Raw genomic sequence first — 17,051 nt, 5'->3', positions numbered from 1 at the left:
TACAAACTCGAGTTTCTAATACTCGATTTCTAATCCATGTTTTTGTTAAACTCCCTTCTAAAATCGAGTTTAAGAAACACGTTTTCTAACCACTTAAAACCTAAAATCTAGCCTCACTCGTCACTCTTGCTTTCATACACTCACTCTCGGACACTCTCACTCTCAAGCTTTCATCAAACACTCTCAGACACTCTCACTCTCAGTCACTCCTCACTCTCAATTCTTCTACTTCTTTTTCTTTGCCATTTCCACCTTTGATTCCAGTCCTCAAGAGCGCACTCAAGCGCCCTAAACCCAAACTCACTGAGCCATTCTCAGAACTAGAAGGTTACTATTCTCTCTTTCCCCACTTTGTTATTTGGAACTGCTTTGCCTTTTGTTTTCAAAACTCAATTTTGGGGCGTTTAGTTCAGCTCTTTAAAAGCAACTAATTTACATTTTGGAAAATGGGTTTCATGATTTTCAATTTTGGGTGTTAAGTTCATCTCACTGAAAGCAACAAAAATCACTTTTTGGAATATAGGTTTCATGAGTTTCAACTTGTCTTGCTTTTTTCATTGTTGTATTTGTCTAATTTTACTTCCCTATTTTGTTTGGTTGCTGAGAAAGCCAAAAAAGAAGAAGAAGAAGAAGAGGTTTCTCTCTCTCTCTCTCTCTCTATCTCTCTCTCTCTCTAAGCTGCAACAAAGAAGAGTTTTTTTTTTTTTTTTTTGGTACTACTATCTAAGCCTTAATATAGGATTATGGATTTGTCTATTGTTTCCTCTCTATAAGTTATGTTTTATTGGTACCCTAGATAGACTATAGAAGACTATATTCTTAAACCAAAGAGCATAATCCAATAAACCAAGTGAAAGCTAGATTGCTTGTTACCTAGCCTTCAAACCATGTTTGCATTGCCTCCATTATAATGATGACTCCCATTTGGTAAATTAAGTATATAATATTAAGCTATTAACTTTGGCTATAACTTATTAGGGATTAAAATTTTTGTATTGTTATTTTTATGTCAGGAGTAAATTATTGTCTTCCCTTGCTTTTCTAGAGTTTGCTGTTGGTATTCACTTAAATCTATACCAACTTACATTTTACTTCCCTAGCTCGTGTGTTTCTCTGTCAATTGACAGGGTCAACCAAATGTGAAGGCCATCCATCATCTAAAGCTGTTGGTGAGCCTCCATTTTTTCTAGCCTCAGCTGTCTTTTTTGCCATCAAAGATGCCATTACAGTTGCAAGAGCAGAAGTGGGTTGTAATGACTGGTTTCTTCTGGATAATCCTACAACACGCGAACGCATCCGGATGGGTTGTTTGGATGAGTTCACTGCACCATTTATTAGCTCTGATTTCCACACTAAGCTCAGTTTTGATGCAATATTCTTATTTCAATTTAGCATATCTTAAAATTCTCACTTCATACAGTTTACTTGTCTTTAACAAAGCTTCCTCAAAATAAAATAAAATAAACTAACTTTACTAGTCAGGGAAGAGCAAGGGGAACACCCTTTTTGTAAGTTAAATAATGGTATTCTCATTGTTTACTATGGTACAAGATGTACTTCCATCAGCACAATTAGAGGAACTCAACTTACAAGATGTACTTACTTAAATTTTGTTTATAGAAAAAATATTGCAATTTCATTCCTAATTGCTTCCCTGTTTGTAATATTTCCACTAGAAATTTCATTCTGTCCATTTTGTTAATGGAAAGTATGAAGGGAAGTAAAATTGAGTGTTTTAGAATTTCTAATGCTAACCTAAAGCATCTTGCTTTCCCTTGCTTTCTTAGTGGTTTTGGCAAGAGAAGAATCTTGACTTCTCTTGCACTCCCCCATCCTCCCCCCCCCCCCCCCTCCCCCTTGTTTTGGCATACTTTTTGGATTGGAGGTTGTATGGCATGGATGTGAGCTTTTCAACTGTGTTTTTATGCTTCTCTATAATTACTGTCTTTGAGGTAAAAGCAGAATATGAGTTTCTAATACTCATGTCGTGACAACCCATATGTATCTCTACTAAATTTATTAGAGTAACATTGCATTTGGCATTGGCTGAAAAGTGCATTTTTTTACTGTATGTCTCATTAAGAAGTTTGTTTTTTGTGTTTGTTCCTATTTATGATTAAGTTTCTTCCCACCAATGGCAAATGAACAAAGTTGTATGACCTCAGTCACATAATCTAAGCTATAAAGACCCTTCATAAACCACTTGTTCACCTCTCCAATTGATTGGCTGTGTTAAATTTAAACTCAATGCAGCTAGCTATCAAGTCAAAATTTGCATATTTTGCCTGTCTTGAGAGGAATAGTAGAGTGAAAATTGTTGGTTTATGGGCTAAAATGCCATATGATACTCTAAAAATGGGAGGCTCTTCAACTCAAAAAAAAAAAAAAAAGTTGCTAATTACAAAGGCGATAGAACTGATGTCAGTTATCCCACACAAGGCTCCTCCATTTATATTCATGTCTGTTTGGGAACCGTTTTATCTAGGCTTTTTGCTAAAAATTTATTTATGAAAGTGGGCTACAGTATACTTTGTACTTAGGAAAAAATTGAAAAAAATGAGAAAAAAGGGGAAACAAAAATGAAGTTTTAAAAAGTTGTATATAAAAGTTAAAAACTGAAGCTTAAAATTGATGTCAAACTCATGTACACAAAGCAAGCCATGTTTTTAATCTGAATGAGCATGATGGGGGTGTCAAAGCAATTTCTCAGTGTTAGGCCCTTGATCCTTGAGAGGGGTGATTACATGTGTGGCACCTTCCTTCCATACCAACCACAGAGAAACTCATGGACAAGAAGGAAGGAAGCATATCATGGGTTGAGCAAGAGTCATTAAGGAAATAGAAGACTATGCTACTTCACTCATTGTGGTGCATGCATACTTGTGTTTGACTTTAGAGCCAATGTGTTTGTTATCTTGCAAAGGTAATGAATTTGTGGTCATGGTTTGGTAGCTTATGCCAGTGTGATCTAATTGAAGCAACTTAAACTCTATGCAGGTTTATTTGCATCCCATGATTCATGATGCACATGGGCGCAAGATGTCTAGGTCCTTGGGAAATGTCATTGATTTGCTTGAAGTAATACATGGGATATCCTTGGAAGGTCTTCATAAGAGGCTAGAGGATGGGGTATCGTTAGTGGTGTAATAAATTGTGGAATGCTGTACGATTTGCTATGAACAAGCATGTGGAGAGCTCTTGAAGTTTTGATTTTACTTAATGTGCTACCTTCTTTTCTATATAAAGCTGCCTTCCCCAGTGTTTTTATTTTTATTTTCGAAAGCACAGTGGCGGAGCCACATGCATCCTTGGGGGGGCCTTGGCCCCTATATATTTTTTTAATTTTTTTTACAATATAGGTATTTTTTATTATAAATATTTAAAGTTTATATGAAAAAAAAAAAAATTAGAAGTTGGCCCCCTAAAAGGAAGCATTGATTAACTAATCTAGTAATCCTTTCCAAAAAACGTTTAGTATTAATATACAATTGCAATAGAATGAAATAATTACATAGTAAGTTTTGTGAGTAAATAGTGGGACCCCTAATTTTTAGCTCAATTTCAAATCCTATTAATGCATTCAAATCATTCAACATTGATAATATATGCAATTTGGTTGAAATTTTCTATTCTTAAGATTTTATCAAGAAAAAAAACTCATATGAGACTTCAGTTATTACAATATGATTTTGATTTGTCAAACATGGATGAAGTTTTGTGAACAGTTTATGTATTAAAAAAAAATTATGTATAATTTTGTTATAAAAATAATAATTTATGAAGTTTATTACGTGAAGTATTATTGAAAAGCATGACTTTGATGGAAGATACTATATTCGGGTTTTTTTTTTTCTTGGTTGTTGTTGTTGTTGTTGTTGTTACTGGGCTTTATATTTGTATGTTGTATACCCAATTATACAATATTTGTATACTTATTAGAGTTTAAGAAGATTATAAATTTCTTTTATAAAGAAGATCTTGTGTCTAGGTGTATATATGTACATATTAAAGTTGATAATTTGTGTATATGTATATAACTTACTTTAGAATAAGCAAATTAAAATTTATATTTTCATACACACACATATATATTCCTCTCATTTTTAGAGTAGTGTCTATTTGTGATTTGAGTTTATCTTGACACAATAGTTCGGCCTCCCCACCTCAAAATTTATGACTCCGCCACTGTGAAAACATATACCCCACCATAAATAACAATAAGCAACAAAAAAGGAAAAAAAAAAAAAGCATTAGCTAAGAAAAAATGCTTATATGTACAAAAGAAAAAAAAGTGAGATTTAAAAAAAAAAAAAATGAAAGGAACTCGAGCCTTTGAAACTCGAGTTCCAGCAAGCATTAGCTAAGAAAAAAAGCTGATATGTACAAAATTCCAAAAAAAAAAAAAAGCGAGATTTAAAAATATATATATGAGAGGAACTTGAGCCTTTAAAACTCGAGTTCTATATAGCGGGCATGCTTTGTTTCGGGCAGAGGGCATGCTCTGTTTTTTGAGTGTTCACACCAATGGAACTCGAGTCTATGAAACTCGAGTTTCACTGGGAATTTTTTTTTCCTGGACATGCAGGCAAACCTGAAATTGAAATGTGTGCATACACTTGCTGAGAAGCTGAGAAACAGAGATAGAGAAGCTAAGAATGTAATCCACAAACACTCATTGAGAGGTAGAGAAGCTGAGAATGTAAATGCACTTAAATTACATCAAAAAGCGTTCTTAATAGGCACCTGTTGTGGGCCTTTTTTACAATATTGGGCTGGGCTGCCTCCTGTGGTATTGGGCCTAAGTATTCTGAGTAAGGGAGTTGAGACCGGTCCAATTGCAACTCACTTTGATCCGGCTTGTGCACAAACTATGCCCCTTTTTGCCAGGTTTTGATCACATACTCATGGCAAGTAGAGCTATTACAGGGAGTTATGGCAGACAGGTATAATAAAGGTAACACAAGAGGAAACCTAGACAAAATAAATAAAAAAGGGAGCGGCAAGAAGTACCCTCCATATACAAAAAATAACAAAAAATAATAGCAATAGGTTTCTTGGATTAAGAAGAGGGGAAAGTCAGTCTGCCACACCGAGTGACACTACGGAGCTTGAAACTGAGAAAGGAAACCACTTCCTCAATGCAAATAATCTCCTCAGGGAGTAAAATTAATTGCTTTGAGGGAATGGGCCTAAATGGTTTATGTTCAATAGAGGTTTTTTTCCTTTGATAGAGAGTAGGACTTTGAGAGGGAGAGAGGGAATCAACCTATTGGTGCATACCTGCCAATCTAACTCACTGTTTTTCTTTCCTTCTTTTCTAATTTTTCTTTTATCTTTCTTTTTCCTCTCTTTTCTCAATGCTTGTTTTCTATTTCGTGGTTTTCTTTTAAGTTCCTATTACCCTCCGTTCGTGATCCTTGTGCATGGCTAGGGTCCCTTTTTTTATAGTGCCTGCTGTGACCGGATTTTACTATTTTTGCTCTTAACCACCTTTGTCTGGTCAGGGTGTACTTGCCAACCACCATTGGTTCATCTGTGTTGGCTGTGCCATTCCTACCACCAGACAAAGAGGACTATTTTGTTTGTTTGTCTGCCGTGGCATCCTTACCTGCTACGGTGTGGGTGCTCTCTCTCTGTATCCCTCATGGCATGCACCTAGTGGTTCCCACTTACCTTTACTTCTTTTGGGCGGTATGTCATCCCAGTAAGACATTTCCCCTAAAAAAGCCTGAGCAGGAACCTCAGAATAAGTTTTTCCCCTCTCCCCACTGCCAGACCATGCCCTCTTACCTCTGACCCATGACTTCACCACGTCCCGTATTGGCTGGGTACAGGCTGGTGATGCCTGGGCCTTGCGCTTGCTTTACTTTTATGTTCCTTCAAAGCTTGCCTACTGCTTACGTGCTTGCCATGATCTGGAGACCTGTTTGCACATTCTGCTGATCATTCTTGGCTTCTTATGGTGTGGGCTGTTTTCTGATCTCATATTTTCTACACCCTTGCTTCCTTTGGGGCTGGGCTTTGCCAGATTGTGGGCTTCCTTTTCTCTAGCCTATCCTTTTACTCTTTCCGTAGCCTTGCCATTGTTTCCTGCCATATCACTCTGCTATTCCTGCTATGATGTTACTTGGTCCAAGCCTGCTGGGCCTCTTTGGGCTTGTTACTTATGACTCAGTACAGTCATTTGGGCCTTTTTGGTTGTACTGCTTGCGGGCTCCTGCGTCCCATTTGTTTTCTCTTGGGTATCCTTGGCCCATTTGCTTTCCTTAGGCTTCCTTGGCCCATTTCCTACTCTGCATTTCCATGGGCTCTTTACTAACTTCTTTTCACATCATATACTGCCCATGAGTTTGTTATTCCTCGCTTTCTGGGCTTCTTTAAGCCCGTTTGCTTCCTCAAGGCACATTTGTTATTTCATGGACCTGTAATCCATTATTCTTATCGCTTGGGCTTAATGATTTTTTCTATCCATTTACCAATTCTTTTCTGCCCATGTTGCTGGGCTTCTTTCTATTTGGCTTCCCCAAAACAACCGTCAATAGCACCAAACTACAAAAATTGTTACGCTTTCTACATAGACATAGCTTTACAATGTAAATGCACTTAAATTACAGCAAAAGGCATTCTCAATATATTAATATTCTAAACATGTGCAATCAGGCCTAATTTGTAGATCTAATCGTACTACTCAAAGCACAAAGTTCAATCAGGTACATTGGATAGAGAATTACAAGTACATTCAGCAAAAACTAAAAAATTAATTGTGCCGATACAACGTAGTCAATTTTCCTAAAATCAGCGATTAGCGCAAGAAAAACATCATCCAGGGAAGCATGCCTGAAAAACGTAGACTAATTACGTTAGGAGACAAGATAGTAAACATTAGGTAAACATAGAATGAACAGCAATTATTTAACCAATCCAGAACTTTTTGCCATCTTTCACCTACCTAGTTTGGAACATGACCACTTGTGGAAGTGCCATGGGACTGCGGACATCTTTTGCGGTTATGCGCGGAAGCATGACACAGTCCACATGTCTGCTTGGGTTGACTCTCAATCAAATTTGCGTCCTCCCTCTGCCATCTCGGTTCTCGATCTATATTCCTTACTCCATCCATCTCATTCCTTATTCTCGACTTTATTGGTCGACCTTTGGCCTACAACAATGCTGGATTAGGCAACCATTTTGGCCCCATGGGATCCTTCCATAATGACTCTGACTTAGGAACCGCAAATGCATGTGAGTTTGTGTTAAGGGCATAGTCCAAAGTATAACATGGGTGAATATGTGTGGTCGAATCAATCTTTAGTGCATCACATACTCTAATGCATGTGAACACAGGATTTTAATGTTTTGCCATTTCCCACAATTGCATGTTCTTTCCAGTAACCGAACTTTATAATTGTGGTCTCCCTTTCTGTGCTACACATGTTGAGTGAAGTAACTATTTGATATATCATATGTTGATTGCTAAATGCCTTGAGATAGTGTTTCTCAGATTTATGCCTATTTTCCTCCCACGTGGAGAAGGCATATGTACTCCATTTCTTACCCTCCAACAACTCATGAGTAATTTCTTTGTGCCGGTCGTGAAAATATTCAACAAGTTTGGACCAAGTGAACTCAACCATTGCGGCAATAAGAAGGCCCCGTGCACCTTTCAGTACACCATTGAAGCACTCTGATATATTGGTTGTCATTGCCCCAAAACATTTCCCACCATCATGTGACTGGGTCCATATATCCACAGACTCGCTCATTAGGTATGTGCATGGAAGATAATCTTTTCCTTTTTCCTTGCCATCCTTCCCCGTCACCTTCTTCTTATTCCATTATGGTATCAAATTTAACTACCTGAGTAGCATGTCCCGCTTTCAACGCTGCTGAATTTAGAGTCAAGTTCTGAAAATGTGTGTTAAAGTTGCTAGTAACATGTCGAAGGTAATATCCATGATATACCCATGCTCTTCCATCATCCCCTCTAGGCCAATTTGCAATGGCGTTTTTGATACCAAGATATTGGTCAGAAATTATGCAAATGCCTTCGTTAGGTATCACATCGCCAATCGTATTTTTGAGGCATTGTAAAAATCACCTCCAACTGGACCCTAACTTATAATTCACAACAGCAAAGGCGAGAGGGAATACCTTGTTGTTAGCATTGGTTGCCATTGCGACCAACAACTTTCCTTGATATTTACCATACAGATGGGTCCTATCAATATTGATAACCGGCTTGCAATATTTGAACTCATCAATGTATGGACCGAAAGACCAAACACATAATGCAAAAATACGGTGTCATCTTCACCAATGGGTGTGGGATGATAGAACACCTGGGTATTCGGATCCTGATCAATATATGCCATTAGCAACTTTTGCAACCTTTGGTAAGATTCTTCCCAATTCCCAAACATCTTCCCAATCGCCTTTTGTTTCGCATCCCATACCTTGTAGTAAGAAGGCTTATGGCCCTCATATTTTGACTCTATCATAGATCTGAGATGCTTAATTGAGGTAGTGTGATCCTCATATAACTTCTTAATGATGTCTGATGCAATAAAATTACAATTCATTATTCTACCATCATTTCGCACCCCAATCGATATACATGTATGAGGACCCACATATACGGTGACCATCCATAGTTCGTGGAGATTGAGCTTCATGACTGCGCAGACATACCACTTGCATGACTTATCCATGCATTTTGCACAAAGTTTAATCTTCGTCGACCTATTGATCATAAAATGTTCGTTTTCCTTGAGAGCACAAATTGTTAATGCGTGCTTCACCTCCACTTTATTGGCAAAAGTCAACCCTTTGCACAAATTCATCCCTTCTCTCCAAGTAGACACAAATGGTATCTCAATATTTGAAGGATCAATCATATTTTCCCAAGTATTTGCAGAAAATGACAAGGTAGGAGGTGTATAGGTAGGGATTGTGTTCGTAATATTTTGGACACTAATAACATTGTCTGCATTAGGTTCACTACCGTCCAATGTCTCATCGTCATCAATGTCTCTCTCAAAGTCCCCAAAGTCCTTTCGTTCAATCCTTTCTTCATACTCATCTATATTGACAAAATCTTCACCGTTAATGCCAGTAATCTCATCACATCATCGTCATCATCATCGTTGTCATCATCATCAACATGAACATCATCATCCTCTACATGTGTAGAATACTCATATTGAGCATCCGGAACTGTAACCTATAAACTTGTGGTTGTTTGTTGGATTTTCTCAATACCAACTTCTGCATGTGGCTCCAACTGTATGTACAACTCAATACCATCTACTTTGGGTATTCTTTCCAACTTGTCAAACATGATCTTTACATGTTTGTTTGCTTCTATCGCCATACACTTTTAATTAATTCGGTGCTTTAGGAGTTCATGTGGTATACATAAGTAATTTGTATGTTGTGAACAACAAGATTCACACACAATTCTTCCATAACTATCATCTTCAATTCATCAATGGTCTTCAACCTACGATTAATTTGGGTATAATAGCACTTTATACTTGGCCCTTCAAATGGCAATCTGTTGTTCACATTGGCCTTCTTAAGCGGACCACCGTGGTAAAGGATTATATCAATTATAGTCATTGTGAATCTGTTAGAGTCAAGTTACTATGTTTGTTAAAAAACATTTTATCTAGTCAAACTACACAAAGTACAAATTCCAATTCATTCAAAAGGTATGAATTTCATTACACATTCGTTACGCATTTCATACCCGAATCCTTTTTCTGTCATGCTAAGACTACCCATTTCATACCCAACACAAAAAAAAAAAAAGCCAAAATCCTTGTAAAAGTATACAACATTTTATCTAATTAAATACCCATAACATTTACATACCCATTTCATACCCAATACAAAAAAGTCATTTCATTACACATTCAAAGGGCATGAATTACATACCCATTTCATTACAATTCATTCAAAGGGAGTAAGTCACTCATTTCATTACATACCTATTTCATACCCATTCAAAGGGCATGATTACATACCCATTCATTACAATTCATTCACCACTCAGTTCGTACCCAAAAAAATGATGAATAAAGTAAAAAACTTATAAGATCATGATAAAAATAAGAGCCTAAAAATGATGAATAAAATTTTGATAACAAAAACCATGCAAATAAATTACTCAAAAAATTAACACTAACAAAACAAATTTCTATAATTCACAATATTGGTATCTTAACTAAATTATGTTAACTATCTACGAAATAAATAGTCAAACTCTTTAACCTACACACAACAACAAATAATACCTAACTACAATGACAATCAAATCAAAAAACCTTTACTTGAGATATGAATTTGTTAAGAGGGAGGAGCAGTGAGAGAGGCAATGTGGTGAGTGAGAGTAAGAGGCAATGTGGTGTGAGAAGTGTGAGAGTTATGGGTGAGTGAGGCTGAGGCAGTGAGAGTGTGAGGTAGAGTGTTATGGTTGAGAGAGTGAGGGCTGCGTTAGTGACTAATGCATTGTGTTTTTAAAATTTTTACCTAGCAAAACTCGAGTCTATAAGACTCAAGATCTATGCGTTATTTTTCTCGAAGCAAATCGAGTTTTAAAGACTCGGTTTTTGCTTTGTAGAAATCGAGTCTTCAAGACTTGAGATCTATGTGGTGCAATCTATCCAAGTCAGCAAATGCAAAGCGAGTTTCTAAAACTTGAGATGCTATTTTGCTTATTCCTTTGAAACGTGGGTTAGCTTACTATATAGAACCCCCTTACTATGCTAGTTCCCAAATTCCCTCCACAAAACAAGTTTAAAACTAAATCCAAACCAATAATAACTTGTTCCAAAACATTTCAATTACTACTATATTGGAGGTGGGGAAAATTTCTCTCTTTGTTGTCTCATAATAACACGGTTAGATGCACAGATTGAATCCTTTCCCTCCTAAGCCCCAAGAACTTTATATGCGGAAAGAAGAATGACAATTTTTATCCATATCTATGAAACCATCCATTACCCACCTCATTTGGATAAGTCTTAACCCAACCGATTTAAATATTTAGGTTAAATGTGTAAAGACCAATTAGGTTATTTGTAAAGTTGTGATTTTACATTATGTATTCTGTTGGCTTTTATTCCGTGCCAAATTTGATTGTAATTAAATTCAATCTTTTGTACCCTGTATTTGTTGTGGGATTTAATTGTAAGGGTTGTGTGATAGAGAGAGAGAGAGTGTGTGTGAAGACTCATGCAATTGAAGCCAGAAGATTTCTTGCGAGTAACTCGCGACTAAGCATCCCGCAAAGTAAAGCATGTGCCTTGCATACGACTAGAGTGCAAAGAGTCAGTACAGCTGGAGACAGCTGTGTTTCGCGAGTATCTCGTAAGTAAGGCCTTCCTGCGAGACACCCGCGAAACATTCTGTTTTGCCAGACCGTACTATCTGATACACACTTTCTGTACCCACACTATATATACCCACATTACCCACAAATGTTAAGAAGTGCTTTTGAGAGAAAACCCTAACCAAACACCTTGAGAGTTAGAGATTATCATACCTATATATCTCTACACATGCTTGTGGATTTCCTCAACTCTTACTTCTCCATTTTCATACCATTGAGAGGTTGATAGCTCAAACACTTACCACAACCTTTCAGAGTGTCAAGTGAGGTTTTGGTGCTACTGGGAAGCATTGGAAGAAGCCAAGGATGGCAGATGCAACATGGAGCTTGTTACGGGATCTAGAGAGCTAGACAAGACACGGTTCCGAGAAGTCTTGTTGGAGTAGGAGCTTGGAAGGCTTAGGTACAGTGGGTAGATTAGGCTTGGAGGGTCTCTCGCTAACCCATGTATCCCAACTAATTATGTAGTAGATCGATTACCGCTTGGAGGATGGCGAAGAGGTTTTTCGCCAAGTTCTTCGATTTCCTCTTCGATAACACATCGGTGTGTTATCTATGTTTGCATTCTTCTTCCTTACTCTTTTACATTTCATTTTACTGCTGTGTTTATATGAATATGTGTTAGAGTAGCTTGTTTGATTATCCGCTCGTATTTACACTATTCCGCACTTAGAATTAAGTTAGTGTAAAATCTATTGAGCCGTAATAAATAAACTCACTAATGCCTAATAAAACCTATCTAAATTTTAAATAAATGACATAAAATCTAAAATTTCTAGAAAATGACTGAAATACCTCTAAAACTTAAAAAATAACCAAAATACCCCTAGACTAGGCACTGGACGAGGAATGTCAAGGGAGAGAATTTAAGAAATGTGAAGGGTAGGAGAGGAATTCTGCTATTTATAGGTAGCAAATTTTGGCATTTAAAATGACATAACCAACCAGAAAATGACATGTGACATATTCCTCAAAAAGGTAAATCGACGCGACCAATCACCAATGAGGTCATGACACGTGGCACGACGTTTAACAACTAATGTAAAGGCATGTTCAAATAATAGCTGTAAATTTTAAAGTGCTCTGGACGACCTTTGGACAAGGGGGCAACTGATGGTGAACTGAAAATTGAACTCCAATTCGTCCATGAGGGTTGTCCAAGCCAAGAAGGCAAGAATGGCTGTACCTAGCAAAACGGTCGTCCAAGAGCATATGGGTCATCCATGAGGCAAGCGCTTGGACGACCTTTGACACTTGGAAAATTCCATAGAGATTTATCTACAAGAGCCAGTAAAATTGAACCACATGTTATTATTTCAAGGCATGAGAAAAATCTTGGTTCATTGCTATAACTTCCTACTTAGTACTTAACTTCCAACGACAGTTATAGAAAAAAATATTTTAACTCCTATAGCGGTTGTAGAAGTTATCCTTGAACCTTCTGACTCCTCAAATATATGGGAAGTTACAAGACAAGTAACCGTTTCAAGAGCACACTATATAAACACTCATTCACATCAAATGAAGGTAAGTTTTAGACAACTCCCAAAAAGTTGGAACTCCAGAATTTAAGAGAGAAATTAATTTAAGCATCGGAGGGTTCTTGGCCGGTTAGCCCCGGTCTCCTTTGATAGTTTGTTTTTCTTTTCAGGCCTTTCAAGCAATTATTAGATCATTGAAGCCCGGAGCATTTAGCCTATTGATTTTCTGTGCATCATCAATTCTCTCTCTTCTCATCTTCATCTCCATCCTTTCTTTGTCTTCTCTCATTTTCCAATTCCTCATTTTGTGAATCTTCATCTTTCATTTTTTCATCTTTTCTTTATTTTCAACATCTCACATTTTTTTTTTAATAAATTTTCTTTCCCATTTTTTTTTGAACTTCTAAGAAAAGTATTTTCCCTTAAGAGCATTAGCAAAGAAGAGTTGATTAGGCCATGAGTTCATTGCATTCTTTTCTTTTTATGGGGGCACATATTTACTCAACACATCAATTATTCACTTCATTGTTATTATTATGCACCTTTTACCTTTGGATGACCATCAATTTCCTAGAATTTCTAACACCTCTAGATGAAGATCAAAGATAGTTGAAAGAGACTCTAGATCAATGAAGTTCTATACATGACACAAGTTTGAGACAAATGAGTATTTATGAGCACAACAAGTTGGAAAAGACTCTAGGGAAAAGAAGTTTCAAGCACGATGAGAGTTTAGAGATAGTAGAGCACAACAAAGAGGACCTTGAAGGAAAGTTGGAGGAGTTGAAGAAAGGAGGTAACGAAACAGGGGATCATGGATCCAGATGATTTTGCATATCATTGCATATTCTCTTTAAGCTAGTTTTGCATGAATTAACTACCATCTTCATTGATTAGTCTAAATATGAATTTGGAATTTGATCATCTCTAGTAACTCAATCATTATCCTTGTTTGAAAATGCACACCTCATTTTTCTTACTTCTCTCTACTTGCATTCTCCTAAATCAACTCATCTCTCATGTATGGCCACTTTTCTCCTCATCATGGTTGCTTTAGCTTGGAGCTAGTCTCATCTTTCCTTGTATGTTCATTCCTTTATCCATTCCATTCATGATTTTCCCTAGCTTGGAGTAAGTTCACCATTTTCATTATTACTCCTCTTTACTTCTTTTCAAGGTGCCCTAACTTTTGCCTAAACAGCCTTTTCAGGGTTTCAACCTAGCAGGCCTTTCTTCTTTCTTTTCTTTATTTCTTTTTCTTTTTTCTCTTCACAACTAAGGCTAAGCTTTCCAAACTTTGTAGGGCTAAACAATCTCAATTGATCAGAGAGGACTTGTTTATGGATCGTAATGAGGCTAGGATTCTAAGAATTAAGAAATGAAGGGTATTCGAGGCTCAAATTCAATTTTATTCTTTAGGTATCCTAATTGCCAAAGATTACTACTCATCTCGTGCTTGCATTGTTTTCTTCTTTTTCATCCATTTTTCCTTGTCCCTTTTGATTCTCACTTCCATTTCCTTTTCCTTTCTTGTTTTCTTCTATCTCTTACTTTCCTTTTTTTTTTCTTTTCTTCTTTTCTTTTCTTTTTTCTTTTTTCCTTTTTCCAAGTCCCTTTTTAGGAAAAGGGGTATCCTTTCACTTATAAATCATTCTCACATCCCTCCATCATTCATCCACAAAATTTGCCCCTAGTATAAGGTTGATCATTTCCAATATTAGACTATGCCCTTAGTGTTAAGGGTAAACCTTTCAAATCACCATCTCTTAAGAACATGCCCCCAGTGTAGGGGGTAATCTCATGGCATAGGTATAAAGAAGGAATTCATCTAGGCTCAATGGGGTTAGCAAGTGGAAATAATCTTTCATTGCAAAAAAGGTAGCAAAAAAATGGCCTCTCATCCCTTCAACCTTGATTGCTTAGCCTTTCCAAACCTAGGTTAGCCCTTTCATCTCATCAAGCTCCCATCATTGTAGTGTCATCCATGTGAAACAACAAGTTATTCAATTTCTCTTTCCCACCTTTGGACTCATTCTTGTCTTGTGCTTTAAGGAATCTCTTATCACTTATTATTCTCATTCTTTGTAGTCTCTCACCTGATCTAAGTTTTTTTTTTTCCTCTTTATCTCTTGCCCTCTTTCTCACTTTCATGCTTGCTCTTTATGATTGAATGAACTAAGACAATTCCCTTATTTGGATTAACCAATGTGTTAGGTTTAAGGATTCATTCATTTCAAAGCTAGCAAAAAAAGATCACATGATACACATCGTATTTGAATGGCCATCTTTCTTGAAAGTGAAACAACACTAATTGAAATTTCAAAAGAACACGGCTCAACATGATAAGAAGAAAGACTCGACAACACAACAAGGGAAAGACTTAAATAGACTCAACAAATTGGAGACATGACAATTGAAAAAGACTCAACAAAATTGAAATGGCTCATCCTGTAGCAAAGGTGTTCACATGGATCAAATCTCTTAGGCACATCCCTTTATTCATTATTTCTTGTTTATCACTCACCCATTTCTTGAGGTTTTGACTTGGCGATCACCCCTTGATCAATTAGATCTTGAACTTCATGCTTCATCCCTAGACAACTATTTTCTTGTGTCCTATGCTTTGGTGGAAGGCACAATGATCATTCCTATTCCAATTTGGTGGGATTGGATTTGGAAGAGGAGTAGGATCAAGTGGCTTGAGGTGCCCCTCCTCAGTCAAGACTACTAGTACTTTTGACAAAGGCATTTGGAGATCATCAAACACCCTCTTTTGCAGTCAAGTAAAATCAACATTCACATTGTTGAGAGCACCCCCTTTTCTCCTCCATTGAACATTTTCTTGGCTTGAAACTTGGATTCACTTAGTTCTAACTATCCAGTATTAATGTCATCTTCAATTCTAGTACCGCAATCACATAACTCCGAAAAGGAATTGATAGACGATGACAGAAGCCTATTATTGTATGTTGGAAGCAAGTTCTTAATAATCATGTTAATTTGATCCTTTTCATTGGGTCTATTAACCATCCTTGAAATTTTGTTCTTCCACCTCATCATATACTCAGAAAATGTCTCGTAGAACCCTTGCTTAGTAGTCTCCAAGTCTCTCAAAGTCACATCAATCACGGTGTTGAAGATGAATTAGTCCACAAACAAATCCACTAGCTCATTCCACATCTTACTCTTGCTTGGATCCAAGTTGTAGTACCATCTTGAGGCATTTCCCGTGAGAAACATAGGGAAGGCACACTAAACTTGATTCTCATCCCTTCATTCCAACCAAGCTCAAATATTGCCGAATATGTTGCCTTGGATCACCATTTCCATCAAACTTTTCAGCATCAGAAATCTTGAACTTGGGAGGCAATGGCATCAATGGGGTTGAGACCAATCCACCCATAGTATACAAGAAGTCATCCATCCCTTGGGCCTTGTGAAAGGCTTGTTGCATCTTTTCCATCTTTTCCTTTATCATGGCAATCTTAACAGCTATCTTGTTTATCTTCCCATTCTTGCCATGATTAACTTCATCTTCCTCACCTTCCTTATCTTGTTGGGGTTTCTCCCTTCTTTCTACTTCCAAAAAATCTAGGCGATTTCCAAATTGTGCTAGCATTTCTGCTTGCTTAGCCAACATTTGGATAATTGCCTCATTAGTAACTCCAGCCATGCTTTCTAGTACAACAGTGTCAACTTCCTTTAGGCGACTAGGGATAGGTGATCAAAACCAAGTGAACTTAGGAAGTTCTTTTGAGTAGAGAGTATTATTGTGCCTAAAACAAAATTTGATCAAATAAATATGTGCTTTCAATGTCTTTTAAAGTTTTGGACCATATGTCTTAATCAACTTTTCTTGCTTGCATCAACTTGTGGACAATATTATGCCTCATTCGTATTCTAAGTCTTGCATTATTTCATTATCTTGGACTTAGAAATAGAATGAGCTACACCAATCTTTCAAAATTCATGTTTTCCCTTTTTTCCCCTATGCTTAAAGCCCAATTACATCATTCACACTTCTCACTCTCTCATCTTTCCTCACTTAGATCCAGGCCCAACATTTTTTTTTTCTTTTTCTTTTTTTCTAGGCTTTTTTACTTTGGGCTTTGAATCCAATTACAAGTCACTCATCTTGCCCTCTCATCCTTATTTGGGCTAAAGCATAGGTTGCTCAT

The sequence above is a fragment of the Quercus robur genome, chromosome 11 (assembly GCF_932294415.1).
Source record: "Quercus robur chromosome 11, dhQueRobu3.1, whole genome shotgun sequence".
Taxonomy (NCBI): domain Eukaryota; kingdom Viridiplantae; phylum Streptophyta; class Magnoliopsida; order Fagales; family Fagaceae; genus Quercus; species Quercus robur.
This window is presented reverse-complemented; position numbering follows the sequence as displayed.